At 37.7% G+C, this 16,960-nt stretch overlaps 1 pseudogene across 1 annotated transcript; it reads right to left on the minus strand.

Annotated features, from left to right (window-relative positions):
• Positions 1–20: 20 nt before the first annotated feature.
• LOC149838884 (zinc finger CCCH domain-containing protein 18-like) lies at positions 21–4,032 on the minus strand (annotated as a pseudogene). Its single transcript, XR_016432000.1, has 4 exons — positions 3,907–4,032; positions 2,910–3,224; positions 1,607–1,667; positions 21–1,168 (listed from the first exon to the last, which is right to left on the minus strand). The product of XR_016432000.1 is annotated as a zinc finger CCCH domain-containing protein 18-like (transcript).
• Between the last annotated feature and the right edge of the window lie 12,928 nt (positions 4,033–16,960).

The following is a 16,960-nucleotide window of genomic DNA, read 5'->3' on the forward strand; positions in this document are numbered from 1 at the left end:
GGCTAAAGTACAATTGGTCATTTTCACTGACGTCTGCATGAATTGTATTGCATTGGTAGGTGATTTCAACTCAACTTTATAAAGACATCTCTTAGTTTCTTCCATATGATCTCAAACAGGCTATCAGATAAAAACAGAGATTGGTCCCACCACGATCTCCAAAATTGGTTTCATTGGAAGTGCACCATGACTGACATCAAAACTTCAACCATTTCTTCTCCTTTTCCTTACTAACCACCGCATGAGATGCAGATGCATGAGCAGCCTCTGATTCCGCCAAAGCCTTGTGAGTCTCGTCCAACTTTAGAGAAACTGCTTCACAGAATGCTTTATCTTTACGATTTCTGTTCACCATTTCTTCCAGCTTCCCAACCCGTATTCGCAATTCTTTCACTTCCACTACCGTCGGTCTTCTTTCTTCTCCGGTTTTGCGCTCTTGCTTCTTTTCTCACTTGAATCCCTTTCAACTCTATTTTGCATGGCAAGTTGGCTATTGATGAAATCAAATACATCTGGACCACACTCTTCTTCGTCTTTCAATGCCCGTGCAGCTTCTGCATACTTCTTTTCGCGCTTCCTTTTACCCCCCCCCCCCCTACTTCGGCCTTTGCCCTTCTTGCTGCCATTTGCATCATTTCTGGAGATTCATGTATAAAATCAAGCGATTGCTTTGCTGGGAGAATTTTCACACTAACTGGATTAACAATTCCTTGCCCAGATGCACCTAGGCCCATCCCCTCACGGTATCCCATATTAGCCATCATCTTTGAAGCTATGCCACGAGTATGAAGCTCCCACTCGTCAAACATGGTAGTTTCTGTTTGTATGCCCTGCTGCATGGTGCTGGCTTTCAAAAAGCCAATACCCTGAGGATTGCTTTCAGAATCTTCATCACTTTCAACGGATTCAGATTCTTCTGAACTTGTCTCTTCACTATCTTGAGTGTACTCCCTCAAAGAGAGAGCTTCACATCCAAGATTAGCACGACTTCCATTGTCCCTAAAAACAACATCACCCAGTTTGAGTTCATCATCCCAAGACTCGAGTTCAGCTTCCCTCCATATACCAGCACTGCTTTCAGACAGGGCAAAAACACTCGACCCAACAAATGATGGACTCCATATTGTTGGAATATATGGCTTCAATGAGGAGAGTGGTACATCAATACCTGTACAAGAGTTCTTGTTGTTCAAGTATTTATCAGGGCAGCAAGCAAAAACAAGACCACCACGGCGCAGCAATCCATGAGTTCAGGACTTGACAATATCAAACATGGCACATGTATCAAACCCACAAAGAAACACTAAAGTGTATATTTATCGAAGATGGACCAGCAAACAAACAGGCATCTAATAAACCATAATTCCAGGGTTTGAAGAATACTAAAACAATGACATGTGGAACACAGAACAGTGAATGGACTAGCTGTGAATATTATGCTGTGATTTTGGAGTTTCGAGGATGAAAATAAAAACAAGTCAAACATTGGAGGGAACTTTTGATAATGACCATCTATTGCAATAATGAACTCCCATTGCCATAATTTCTTTTGTTGCCAAAATTTACACTAATCCAAAACTGAGATACTAGTAATACAATAACATACCATGAGACAAGCGCCAATTACTACCAAACCGACATCGCTTCTGTAGAAAGAACTTGCACATCTGCACTTTGGGGCAGACCATGTTAGTTGGCCAATTTAACTAAAAGAGTACATCTCCAACAACATAAGAAAAAAACAGAATCAAACCAACAGAGGCATGAGGACAAGCGCTTCCTACGAAGCTAAGGAAGGTGCTAAACTTAGGTAGGAAAAATATATTAAAAAAGCCCATAAAATTTATATTATCTAAGGCTCAATCTTAGACTGGAGTTTCACTAGGAAAGGCAAATATAAAGGATAAACTAGGTCTGGTATTACTGCTACTGATACTAATGTGACTGCTGCATTATCATTATTAACAATACTACTTCATAGTGCCGTTTAATCATTGCCCTGTTCTTGTTCATGCCCATGGCCGTATAAATTTCTCTTCTGGGAATTATATATTGGACCATAAAATCAAAAGGCAGCTTCTAACTGGAGTAGCAAACTGCACTTCTATGCTTCAGGATCCGGTGCCTCTATCTAAATAAACTATTCTTTTGATTCGCCATTTATATCAGGTAGTTTCTGCCAGACATCTGGATTTGTTCTCAACATTGGATGAAATAAAAAGAAACCAATTTAGGTCTAGAATGTTTGTTGTTTGAGTTGCAACTTGAAGGATACATCCTCGCACCTCACCTGTCGTATTTTTTCTCAAAGCCCCATAGATTCATGGCAAGCTAGTAATCAAGTCAGATCATTTTTTTCAATGAACATCTAGAACGGAAGTAGGGAACTGTAGTCTACATGGCTTAAGACCATGAGCATGGATGATATTTAAGACTTAAGAGGCATATTTGTCCATGTACGAAATGCAAGACCATGAGCATGGATGATATTTAAGACTTAAGAGGCCGTTCTAGAGAAATGGATATAAAAAACTACACCAGAAATATTGAAATAAGCAACTATCAACCAGATGGATGATAAGATCTAAGAGAGCAGATAATAGCTACTCAAAAGCCAGTGCCTTCCAATAAGATAAACCACAAAAGAAAACTAAAAAATTAAACTTCCAGTAAGACAAACTATAAAGATAACTAAAAACTTAGTGCCAACTTCAGATAGCATGAAAACTGACGACGGTAGGGGGGTCAAGACAAGAATTGTTTTTTGAGAACATAACATTTAACTCTTCACAAGACACCATCCTCAGATAAACTAACAACATGCATATGAAGGCCGTTCACAGACATAGAGAAGTTAACTCATACTCAGTAAATATATTTGAGAGCAGAGGTAAATCAAGCATACAGACCAGCATATTCTCAGTCGTAGGCGTCAAAAACGAGATCCTTGCAGAACGTGCATCTTCTATTCCCAGCACAGAAGCATCATACCACCCACCGTTTGTGCGACCGAATCTACACTTTGATCCGACAGTAAACCCTTCTTCTAGCGATTCCGCTTCAACACTGTTCTGTTGTAGAGGTTCTGGCTTCACATCTTCACTCACCAAATCTTCGAGGGCACCTCGTGCAATTAAGTCCACCTTCTGCGAAAGGCGTACCCGTTTCAATTCGAGCAGACCATCTTCCGAATCCTTGATTGCTTGCACAAGCTGCTCTAGAACCTTCAAGATGAAACCATCCACGCACATCAAACACCCGGAAAGTAAAAAATCAAAATCCAGAACAAAGTATCTTCCAGAAACTCTCCAACTCTTGAATTTCAACCTTCAAATTGAAATTATCAAGACACAAGCGTTTTATCCAGAAATTCAATTGACGATCCAAGGCAAAACCCACACGATAACACGAGCAAAACAGAAACTGCAAACATTGAATTGAAAACCAAGATTCATATAACAATCCCCCGTCAACAAAAACGCGTAATCAATTGCCGCACGGGATGAAATCCATGATAAGTGACGTTCTTGACAACTAAAGTTCTCACTACTGATTCCTTTGATCTTGACAACAATCGGTTCAGCACATCCAAAAGAGACCATGTGATGACACCCTAATCCATTAGGTAATGAATCAGATCGACAAATCTCAAGCTAGAGAGCGAGAGAGAGATTCATTCGAAACCAATTTCACAAATAAAGGAACCGATAGAAACCAAAAAACCAGGCTACGCCATCATCATCATCTACTGCTTGATACAAACTAGGGCAGAGAACGGGCAGAAATTCGCCATTGAATACAAAAATGGAAGAGAAAAAGTGCAAACAGAAACCATAGATTCCATTGCACAGAGAAGCAAAAGAGAAGGCGATAGAAACTCTAGAATTGGGGGAGCGAGCAGGGTACCTTCAAGAGCTCGGTGTTTTGGGGGTCGGCGGCGAGGGCATCGGCGACAAAGGCCAGGGTCTCCCGCTGCTCCACCAATTGGGCCTCAAGCAGCTTCTCCAGGCCCTCGTCGTCTTCCTCCGCCATCGCCTCTTCCCTTCTGCAACTCGATCTCAAATGGGAATTCCGAATTCCGCGAAAGACGCGAATGCGGGAAAAAACGTAGTCCAAATATTTAAAAGGGAAACCGGCTTGGTTTGGGTTTCGGGTCTAAAGGAAACAATCCGATCTTTAATTTGGGTCGTTCTTTGCCTCTTGGTTCGTTATAGTGTTGTGGAGCTCGGTTCGGGTTCGAGATATTGCCTCCACCCTGAGCCTGATCGGCCAAGTTTGGTTTTGATTTACGATGCTTGCAGGTAGGGCTGTCAATGGATCGGATTTGTATCAGATACCCGACCTGAGCCAAAATTTTCGGATATGACCATTGAAAATGCTGACCAAAATAATATTTGGGTTGACCCGAACCCAATCTGATCAGTATGCAGTCTGGGTTTGGGTCAGGATTTTTGTCGAGTACGTTATCCAACCTGGCTTTTTTGCCCAATACCCCACCCGACCTGAGTATTTTTATATGTATTTTTGAATAAAAATATTTTTTTTATTAAACTCTGTGAATCCAAGCTTGAAATTCCATTTTCGTGAACGAACAAAACCCGAACCCGATAATTTGTTATTGACCGGGTTTGGGTATACCCAGATGGGTTGGGTACCCAACCCATTGACAACCGTAGTTGCATGTTCCTTATTTTAGTTCAAGCTTGGATCTTGCAATGACAAACAATGGATTTGAATGCCATTGCTCTATATCCATTTCACGAACATTTTCAAGATTTGTTTAGAATATTGTTTCCTATGTCATGGAAATATTTTAAATATCATTACAAATCTTGTCGTCGAGATTTTCTCAGCAAAGGAAAATCTAGCTATAATTGGAACCAGGAAAAAGTTAGAAAAAATGCAAATAGGAAAGAAAATGCGACAACTTGTCCATTTGATTCAAACAAGAGAATACTTTTGAGAGGGCATTTTTATTTGTTTTGTCCTGGTTTTGACAGGAGTTTTGTCCCCATCTTACACGTTAGAGAGATGCCAATATATTAGATTTTATTTGATACCCTACTGAATCCTACTCCTTTTAGTTGGATTTGGTAAGCAGAAACTATATATGATTATAGTCGGATATGGATATGGTTTTGACTTTGATTATTTGTTAGTGAATCCGTGGATATCAAGATTTGACAAAAATCTGAATCCATTTATATGAAAAAAACATAATTGGTATGAGATTTTCATTGTTCAAATCCAAATTCGAATTGGAATCCATTTAGCTAACATCGGATTAGTCAGATAAGGTATTTGGCTACATCTGACCCGAATCCAAACCTTATACATCCCTATTACTAGATTTGCAGTCATCATATTTGATGTGTGCTTGCACGTTACCCATTCATAAGGACATATCGCTTTCTAGTAGAACTTTACAGATTTCTTGAAAAGGGTGTATGATTCTATTAAGAGATTTTTGTGTGAATTGAGATTTTTATGGGTTATTTTGTTTTTTTGTTTACGTTTTTAGATGTCCTCTACATGTTTGATTTTATATAATCAGTCTTTTTTTTACAGCACACAAACTCTTGTCCTAATAGTAACTACATCATATATCGAGAGGGGAAAACTACGAGGCTAAGAGCCTAAGTGTGAACTTTAAGATAGCTTAAATGAAAAGAAATAATTTCTTGTATATTGCTTTATCATAAAATATAATCAAAATATATAGGATTACAAGATACACAATAAGCGGAAGGTAGGAATACAAAAAAAAAATAAAGAAAACTTAGTCGGTTACAACTTCATTTGATAGGACTCTTAGGTAAGATTATGATTATTCTTAATCAAAGAATATTCAATCAGATATGTACGATTACACAAAAATTATCATAATCTCAACACTCTCCCTCAAACTGAAGAGTGCATATCCAAAACTCTCAGTCTGTTTACGAGAAACCCAAAACTTTGGTAAAAAGATATGCAATCCGATCTTTTGACTGCACATATAATGTTTGAATGACACCTTTGATGAGTTTTTCTCGAATAAGATGACAGTCAATATTTATGTGCTTAGTTCTCTTATGAAAAGCAGTGTTGACATTAATGTGAATAGTTGTTTGTCGCACATAAGATCAGCAGGTCATGTCAGCTTCACTTGAAGGTCTTTAAAAAGAAACATCAGCCACGTTATTTCACAAGTTGCATTTGCCATCGTCCGATATTGGGCTTTTGTAGATGACTGAAAATTTGTGCTTTGCTTCTTGGTTTTTCATGAAATTGAACTTTTTTCATAAAAATACAATACCCAGTTACTGGTTTTCTATACTCTAAACACTAGCCCAATCAAAGTCACAATATGCCCTCATGTGGAGATCAGACACAACTGACAATAGGATTCCTTGGCCTTCAAATAGCGCATCACATGAAGTGCGGCCTCTAAATGAGGTTTTCTTGGCATCTGCATAAACCTACTTAAAATATGAACCGCATACATAATATGGAAATATGTAATAGTTAGATATATTAAACGTTCGACCAATCTTATGTAGATAGAGGGATCTTTCAATTTTTCACCATTAGAGAATGTCAAAGATAACTTTTGATCTATTGGAAAATTAAGTAGCTTAGCTCCCAACATACTTGCTTCATCTAAGATATCTGAGGTGTATTTTCTTTTAGTCAAATATATTTCAGACTTGGATCTGGATATTTCGATTCCTAAAAAATATTTTAATGGACTAAAATCCTTCATAGAAGTTATTATTTAGATATTTTTTCAACCCAGTGATACTTGCATCATCATTTTCTACTATCACCAGATCATCCACATAAACCAAATCGACTATAAACACATTGTCATTAAAAAATGTGAATAGAGAATAATCAACTTTAAACTGGAAAAAACTATATTGAATCGAGGTGGTAGAAAATTTTGAAAACCAATTCTTGGGTGCTTGAAAATTTGCCTAGACTTCGTGAGTTGTGGTGTAATGATCCCAAATTGACCCTTGCAAAATATAAATTATTTTTTTTAAACAATTATGGAAAACATCCCAAGGATCAGAGGCACATTACAGATTTAATATTAACAACCTATCAACCATTTCATAAATAAAATAAATTTAAATCATGAACTGAACTTCATTTATTTAATCAAATATGTCAATAAGTTCTAAATAAATTCTCAAAATAAACTCTAGCTAATCTCGTGTGTGCCAGAACCCGTGCCACCAGACCATAAATGTCGAGTCCTCCAGACAACCAGTCCCATCATCACAGAGCCATATTACCTGAAAAAACATTTGTAGAAAACAGGTAAGAACTAAAGTTCTCGTACAAGATTCTTTCAAAGTCCAATAATAAAAAAATTAACATAGATCAAATAAAACACAAATTTAAGAAGAATCACAGGTAACATATTATCAAAACAAACTTACCATCTAAGCAGTTTAAACAAACAATAAAAAATTTCATGCTAAATCAAACATTTAGGGATGCATGAATCAGTGCACATGCATGAATAACTACAATAATTATTTTATAAGCAATACAAAAATAGTTTTGCATTGCATTTTATAATTTACTACTGCATGAACAACACATGTTCTTGGCCTCTAAAAGCCTATTTGTGGTTCACACATAACCACTACGTGAATTAAATAACATTGTGCATCTCACAGTAACAATAACCATCCATAGACAAGAATAATTTAATGTTCACAATTCACAAAACATGACACCAAAACATATCCATGGCTAGTGAGTGAATACAAACTTTGTAAAACACAATCAGATCTATTATATTGATCTAGAATCCAAACTTTTTGAGACCGACCAGTTTTGACACTCATTAGGTTCAGATTCAATAAAATACCCATGACCAATTAGATTTAATAATTCTAAAAGAAATTAGATTTTAGGGATAACATAAGTAAAATTTTAGTTTTCAAAAAACCCTTTCATATATGATTTCTAATTCATTCAACAAAACAGTTTACTCATATTTAAGGAAGCAAACCCCATACATAAAACAAATCATTATGTGTGCAATGCCACAATTACTATAGTCATATTTCTAAAGGCATGACAAACATAAACACTGAAATCATATTGACAACATAGTAATTCACATAATTGAGTTTTTTCCATGCCTTGATTAAAATAAAAAGTAAAACATAATATGCATAACCAAATCATTGGGTAAAAAGAATCATACATCAGAAAGTTTCTTGCATATATTGATTGCAACACTTTACACACACACATATATATATGTGTGTGTATGTGTGTTGTAAAGATGGCATATTTCAAAAAAAAAAAATCTAAATAGAGTCAACCTATACATCAACTTATTTCTCAAAATAACACACGTTCAACTTAACTTCTTGAACACATGATAGGCTGACAATGGAAAAAGTCCAAGACGTGATAATTCAAGGTACATGTATCAGTTTAAGCACACAAAATGCCATATGTTTATGATCAGAGCACACAAAATGCCATATGTTTATGTTCAGATCAACGTCAAACTGTTTTCTTTATGCAAACTGACACATGCTGATATAAACCAAAAACATAGATTAAACTTTCAGATTTACACTATGATCCAATCATACTTAATCAAGTGGGTAAAAACAGGAAAAAAAATCTGCACAAGATTTCTAATTCATCATAAACCAAGCAATAAGCATAAATTTCCTTTCTGCTGGAATGTCAGATACAAGATCTTTAAAGTAAAATACATACCATGAATCCAAATTAATCAAAATAATAAAGTTTTAATCACAAAATATGTATTGATTATGACTATATAATAGAATTAATTTTATAAACAGAAGCACCGATCCAACAGAACGAGCTTCAGTCATAGAGTACCTCATTCAAGAAAGGAGTCAAACTATATTTAAAAAAATAGAACTCATGTTTGTTTAAGTCTATTTGCAGATACCTTTAACAAAACTCGAGTTCCCTAGTCATGTTAGAAATTTGTTTGCATGCCGCTAGATCAAACCTAACACCAGTCCAAATGAGATTGTAATCATACTTTTTTTATACTAAAAATAAAACCAACTTTGGAACAAATACACAAATTCAATCAACGTTGATTTTAATAGTGAATAAAAGTCAGCTTTACAAACATCGGTTAACAAGTCATAATACCTCCAACTTTAACTCAATTTAATAACACACAGACTTAAAAAAAATGTGTTTATACTAACTGAAAAAAATTGGCAGTTTAAAACTAACAACATATAGAGAGACAGAGAGAGTTATAGAAAGATCAACTCAACCAACATAGTTCTAGATTTGATAAAATTGATAGATCTGTATAAACATATACAAATTTGATTTCTCTCTCAAACCTATACTTGATTTAGTCCACACAAATCCCTCCACTTATCAAAATAGAGAGAGAATCTTGTTCCTTGCTCTTCGGATTCTGAAAATGTAGAGGAAGGAGGAGACATTGAAGATGTTCTTCTCTTCTTTCACTCTCTCTCTCTCTCTCTCTTTCTCTAATTTTCCAGCTTGATATTTTTTAGAGAGGTTTAACCTCTCTCTTTTTATAATGAGACAGACTCCCTCATTAAAGGGTGACACCCCTTTCCAGATGGACATGGTTGGAGTAGAGTTCTATCCAAGGTAGAACAGTAGAACTCTACCTATCATAACTTCTTTTAATATATATATATATATATGTTTGTTAAAATTTTAAATTCATTTTGTTTAAAAAGGTATAGATGTATTATGAGTCTCGGTTGGATTTATGATTTAAATCCATATCCATTTGGATTTCAACTCATACATGACACTAGTCAATACAGATCTTGGACTAGGTTCAGATCCATATTAACGTTAACCCAAATGTATATAGGTCAGTCGACTATGAACCAATTGAAAAATACCCAAAATAGAGGTTAGACTAATTAGAAAAATATATATTTTTGAACCAACCACATCTAAAATCGCCAATTCATATCTCTAATGAGATGCGCGATTCATAACTGATCTAATTAGGGTCCTAAATCTTTTTAAACTCTCGAATTTTGCATGAATTTAACTTAAATTTAACTTGATTTTAAAAGTTAGAAATAAATAAAATTTGTAGGTGTCACATATCATATATAGATATCTTCAATGGGCCTTAGACCAGGACTAGATTCGCATTGACGTCAAACCATATTTAATTAATTATTATTTTTAGACATATAAATGTAATCATTTAATTAAAATTATACTTTTGAACATGAAAATATTGAAAAAAATCATGAGATTTTACGTGTGGTTGCATAAATAACGTTGTTGGCCAAATCTCAAGAAATTGAGCTTAACAACCATGATATAATCATGTTGTTACATCAAACTCATTTAGGATAATCTGATTATCCATTCTTAGGTTTTATAATACATTCATCTATGAAGTCAATCTTATGTTTGGCATTACTTCAGGTAGCATAGTTATCCCCATCAAAAAGTTGGGACATGAGAACAGTCCTTGGATTGCCTGAATGTTGCAAGAAGTACGGGCTTGTAGTGTAACGCCCCAAAATTTTAACCTTATAAACCTTTTCAAAAGGGTCAACAGACTAGAAATTTCTTTTTTCTTTTCAGAGTTTTTAACAAATCAGCGGAAACATTTTTTCTTTGAATAAGAAAGGCAAGTTGGCAACCTTGGGCGCGTTAGTGTAAAAAATTATATTTCCAACACATATAACTTGCAAATATTTTAATAAGCCATTTGTATTAGAAATAACTTCAAGTAGTACAAAATTAGGACTTCCTGAGGAAATCCTAGCCAAAAATCCAAAAATCCAAAAATTCAAAAATCTAGAACGCGAGCTGCTAACAGAAACAGTGGGATCCTTAGATCATCTTATATTCACGTCATCGCCTGTCTCGCAATCTATTCATCACCCGTGCCCCTAAAATGGGCCAGTTTCACGAAAAAATGGTAGGTGCACAAGAGAGATGACAAAAAACTGAATTAAGTACACTTGATTCAGCATGCTAAGCAATTTAAAGCAGATAAGCAGTGTAACTGACAAATACAACATAACAATTCATTCAATCATAAGTTGTGAACTACTAAGCAATTAGCAAGTCTTATGACCCATCAACTAGTGTGAACAAACTTATGTTTCGATATTAACTGGCATGCAGGTACGCGCAGATGTGAATCGTAGAAACAACTGAGACTAGTTCGGGCGTCTGTTATTTTATATATTTTTAATAACCCGAATAGTTAGTTGAGTCTGCTCCTAAGGGGACGAATTTTGGTCGAGAGAGGATTCTCCAAAGGCAGTTACTTGGCAACAGATGCATCCAACTTCTGCAGAAGTTCATAAGATCTATCACTTAGGATAATGTCTGGTAGTCCCTTCCCCTAACTCCAATGACTGGGAAGGTCGAATCTTTGCCCGTGGGGTGGTTGTTAACAACTTGTCCATTGGAGTTTTTGTATTGATCTATCCTCTCCCTTGACCAAAATAAAAGGCAAATGGGTGCGCCAGGCGTTGCTTAATCGATGACCCATTCTACATGCTTTGGTCTTTCAACCATTCAAGCATCTTGCCTGTAAAGGTGATCCATCACCATTTTATGTGATTATAACATTAAGCAATTAGCATTGTTCGAGGTCACATGACTGTCTTATCCGATCATCATAGTACTAACGAGCAGTGCATATCTACAAGTACGCTATGATCAAAGGGATATAGTTCCTTAACAAGAGTCTCAACAAAAGTGTTTTGCAAAGATATAATATTTCTCAAACTTTACTTTTGACAGTCTTTATCTTTCGAAACAGTCGACAACTCGTGCCAGCATATGACATGCGATTTTCTAGAATCTCTCATCCATTATCGAAGTATATGCATGCCTCGCATGACTCGATTCTGGCCTTGATGAACGGGATACAGGTTTCTCAACAACCCCCCCCCCCGCTAAGAAGTTCGTTCGAGCCCCAATTCGAGGTTACTCGAGATGTGTCGAATGCACTAACTGAAATAGACAAGCACCCCCTTTCCAAATACGTAGATTTGGGTAGTCTTTGATGTTTTAGCGCAACTTCCAAAAATTCTTAAGTCTACTTTGCAGGACTGCTCACTCAAAAAGCTGGGATCCTTGCTAGAGATCCCTCTCCTTAGTAGAAGATGTATTGTTTAAGCCCCCGACGCATCTCTTATGGTAAGAGGGAGAGTGGTAAATGCCTATGCATACTCCATGAGGATACATCTAATAGTGTATGTGATGAGTGAAATCATGAGCGTCATGTGCAATGGCAAGGCGGTAACAACAAATTTGCAAACGCAGGAGCCTGGGCGCAAAGCGCGATGGAAAAGTAAAGACTGAATGCAGGAATGCATAAGCAAAACCTAGGCGCAATGCATGGTGGCAAAGTAAATACTAAAAGCATGAGTGCAAACGCAAAGCCTGTGCACAAAGTGTGATGGCAAAGGAAAGACTAAAAGCAGGAATGCGTAAGCAAAGCCTAGAAGCAATGCACGATGGCAAAGTAAATACTGAAAGTAGGAGTACAAACACAAAGCTTGTGCGCAAAGCGTGACGATAAAAGAAAGACTAAAAGTAGAAATGCATAAGCAAATCCTAGGTACAATAAGCGGCAACAAAGTAAAGATATGGCAGAAAGTAAAAGACAAGGATCGTGAAACTGCGTCCTTGAGCTAAATGTGTACTTATATATATATATATATATATATATAATTATCTTCTTAATTAATTGAACTTAATTCAATTATCCAAGTCCTCCATGCAATTTTCCACTACCTTGGGGAGTCTTGAAGTTGCGCTTGCCTTTGTGTGTAAGTAATGAAAGGCTCAGGTCGCGGGGCGCGAGCGGGATCCGTTGTACAAACTCTAAAAGTGAGACGTCAACATGCTATTTTAATTATAAAAATAGAGAGGATAGGAGCAATGTTGTTGTTCTGTCGTGGAAGAAGTAGAGAGAGGGGCAGCGCACCCCTGCAGACCTACTGCAAGTGCAAGAAGCAAAGGCAGGGGCTATGAGCCCCTATTGACCTGCTGTCAGCGAAAAAAATAGGGAGGCAGAGGACTCCACCCCTGCCTGACGATGGTTCAAACAAAGGCAGGGGTTTCACCCCTGCCTTCCGAGAGATCGGACAGAGGCAGAAGTTGCGCTCCTGAAATGAGAGTAGGCAAGGGTTGTGCCCCTGCCTAACGAGGTAAAAGAGAGGCAGAGGTGAAGCTCCTGCCTAACAAGGACAACCAAGGAGGCAAGAGGGCTTCACCCATGCCTACCGGAGGAGCCAAGAGGCAGGGGCGAGGCCCCTGCCCGTTGGTCACAAAGGGGGAGGCAGGGGGCTTCACCCTTGCCTACTAGAAGAAGAAGGCGCAAGAAGGGGGCTCGACCCCTCCCCTGCAAAATGAGGACATAGGGTAGGGCTTGGCCCCATCCCTGCCAAAGGGTACAAAGGGAAGGGGCTTGACCCCTCCCTTGCATACATGGGGGTACAGGAAGGGGGCTCGACCCCTTCTCTATCGCTGGAAAGTAAAAGGAGCAAAGAGGGGGCTCAACCCCTCCCTTGCCCATAAAGGGAGGAGGGAGGGGCTCGACCCCTCCCCTGCCTTCAGAGGGACTGCAGGGAGGGCTCAACCCCTTCCATGCAAAAATAGAACTCAGTGAGAGGGCTTGACCCCTCCCTGACATGAAGGAAGCACCGAGAAAGAGGGGGAAAGCACGATAGGGGGCCATTGGCCTCCTGTCGGCTCTCCAGCGTACCCAGAGGAAAAAAGGGGGGGAGAAAAGGAAGAAGATAGCAGAGGAAGAAGGAGATGTGTACCTGGGGGGGTGCTGGAGGGAGGGTCGCCGACGTGCGAGTGTCACCGGTGGCCGCTGCTCGATAAACACAAGGAGAGTGGGAGAGGGGGTCGGGTGAGGGTGAGAGAGGAGGCAAGGAGCGGGGTGTCGAAGTCAGAGAGAGAGAAACAGAGAGAGAGGATGGGGGGCTGAGAGATGAACAAGAGAGCGAGAGAGGAAAGGGGTTTTGAATATGAAACCCCTCCCCTCCTCACTGCTTTAAATAGGCGCGAGAGAGGGGGGGTGATCCAGGTTGGGTCCGGATCCGACTTGGGTCCAACTAACTTTTTTTTTGCCTTAGATTTTACATCCTACCCTCCTTAAAATAATTCTGTTCGCAAAATTTCTATTGGATTCATTGATCAAGGTATAAGTCAAGGTATTTTTCTCTGATACCGGACTCAGGCTCCCAAGTGCATTCCTCTATTTCATGGTGCTGCAAACACACCTTTACAAGAGAAATCATTTTTGATCTGAGCACTTGGTCTCAATGATTAATGATTGCCACTGGTCTTTCTTCAAACATCAAGTCCTTTCGAATGTCCATATCATCATAATGAATAATGTGTGATGGGTCATGAACGTATCTTCTCAATATAGATACATGAAAAATGTTATAGATCTGAGCATACTAAGAAGGCAGTGCAACACGGTAAGTCGCCTCACCGATCTGATCTAAGATCTCGGAAGGTCCGACAAATCTGGGACTTAGCTTCTCCTTTTTCCCGAACCTGAAGACGCTCTTAGTCAGAGATACTTTTACAAAAACCATATCTCCTATCGAGAAAGTAAGTTCTCGACGATGCCGATCAGCGTAACACTTCTGCCGACTCTGAGCAGAACAAAGACGTTCCCTAATCATCTGCATTTGCTGAGTATAGTGTTGTAACACTATTGGCAAATCCAGCTTTCGTTCACCAACCTCGTCCCAATATACTGGTGATCGACAAGGTCTCCCATACAAGGCCTCGTAAGGGGCCATCCGGATGCTAGCATGATAATTGTTATTGTACGCGAATTCTATAAGACTAATATGAGAATCTCATTCTCCCTTCCAATCTATCATGAAAGCTCGCAACATGTCCTTCAAAGTCTGAATCGTACGTTCAGATTGTCTGTCTGTCTGAGGGTGGAAGGCAATGTTGAATTTCAACTTCGCACTTAAAGGCAATTGAAGCTGCCCCCAAAACCTTGAGGTGAACCTCAGGTCGTGATCAAAGATGATTGATACTGAAACACCGTGCAATCTCATAATCTCTCAAACATGGAGGTCCGCCAAACTGTCCAATGACTGACTGAGGCGGATAAGGAGGAAATGCATCGATTTGATGAGTCAGTCTACGATCACCCAAATCGCATCATTTTTCCTCTATGTCCTCAACAACCTGACAATGAAGTCCATCGTGATGTCCTCCCACTTTTATTATCGAATCTCCATCTGTTGCATCACTCTGCTTGGTCGTTTGTGCTCGGTCTTAATTTGTTGACAAGTCAAGCACTTTCAGATGTACTCGGCTACGTCTCTGTTATCAATGCAAAATTTTACTTTTTGCAAGTCAAACTGACCTTTGAAAAAAAAATTGAAAATAACTCACCTTTGTTTTAAAATGCAGGATAATTCCGAGGAATGCGACTCGCCTGTCGGTACGAGGTTCAACCGTTTCTGACACCATAACTAGTGGTAATTGAACCAAGGACCAATCCAGTTCTTTGCTTTGCTCAACTTGTCTAAATCGGTGTTTTATTCCTAAATGCACAAAGAATCAGGTGTGTGCTATGACTTAGAGAAATTTTGATTGAAAAAAACATGATATATGCTTGAAGTACTTAGAAATATTTGGGAAAAGTATAAGCATTAAAAATTGTGAATAAGGACTTGAGAAGTAATTTGAAGAAAGAAAAACCGATTTCTGAAGAAAAAGAGAACTTTTCGAGAAAATCGAATTCTGAAGAAATTTATATGATTTTTGAGGAAATTGATTTTATGAGATGGAATACATCAAAAGAATGGCCGTGTGGCCCTCTGAAAGCTTTTCATGATGCATTCTAACCTAAATGATGCATGAATGCTATCTTGTGAAAACATTCTTTTTGAAGAAATTTTGAGAAAACTATTTGAAAAAGAGAATTTAAGTGCCTTATAGAACTTCAATGAAGTAAATTCGCCTCATATCCCTGACCATGGCCACAGGTATGGATTGAATATAACCTATTTGATTCTAAAAGGCTATTTTGCTTGTGGGCACATACCTGACATAGTGTCAGACCTGAATCAGGGATCAAATCACCTTAGAAATTTATAAACATTTATAGAAATATACTAAATAGAAAAACAGAGATTTTTCTTTTTACAGATCGAAAAAACCATCTTCGGTTAGGGAAATATTGTTTTGGCAATATAGGCTAAATTTTGACGAATATATAACGAGTTGAAATAATTACATCCAGTTTTGGGTGCAGGGAAATATAATAAATCATATTAAAAAATTATAAAATTTTAGCAGTAAACAAAATATACATAGTGAAAGATTTTTCTTTTACAGATCATCGATTGAATCTCTGGTTAAGGAGATACGATCGACACAAGTCGATCTAGGGTTTAAACAAGGTATATGAGGCTCTAAACAACTGATTTTACTTTCTGGCAGAGGAAAAATAATAACTTGATGCATAAAAATATAAAAAAATTACAGTAAATACTAGACATCAAGACAAAAACACTTCAACTTATGGATCATCAATCAGATCTCTGATAAGGGAGATATTGCATCTGCAAGTTGTTTCTGAATCCCTACAGCAATTTCATGATTTAAAAAATAAGGTTCGGTATTCTGTTTTTTTAATAGGGTTTTAAAACCCAAAATAATTCAATTTTTTTACAGGAAGTCACTAACAAACCCGTGGACCAACCCTAAAAAAATCATATTTTTTTTTAGAAACTTAAACATGAAATAATATGATTTTTGCAATCCCAGGATTAAAATCCATGTATAATCGATAAAGCATTAAAAACCCTAATCTGAATATGAAAAATAATAAGAATATCATGAAAATAAAACCACAAATTTGGATTTGGCATTTGAGTGACCAAAATAAACATAAACATGATAAAAAATGAAGAAATTCAGG

This window comes from Nuphar pumila, chromosome 5 (genome assembly GCF_984573655.1).
Source record: "Nuphar pumila chromosome 5, dmNupPumi1.hap1.1, whole genome shotgun sequence".
Classification (NCBI taxonomy): Eukaryota; Viridiplantae; Streptophyta; class Magnoliopsida; order Nymphaeales; family Nymphaeaceae; genus Nuphar; species Nuphar pumila.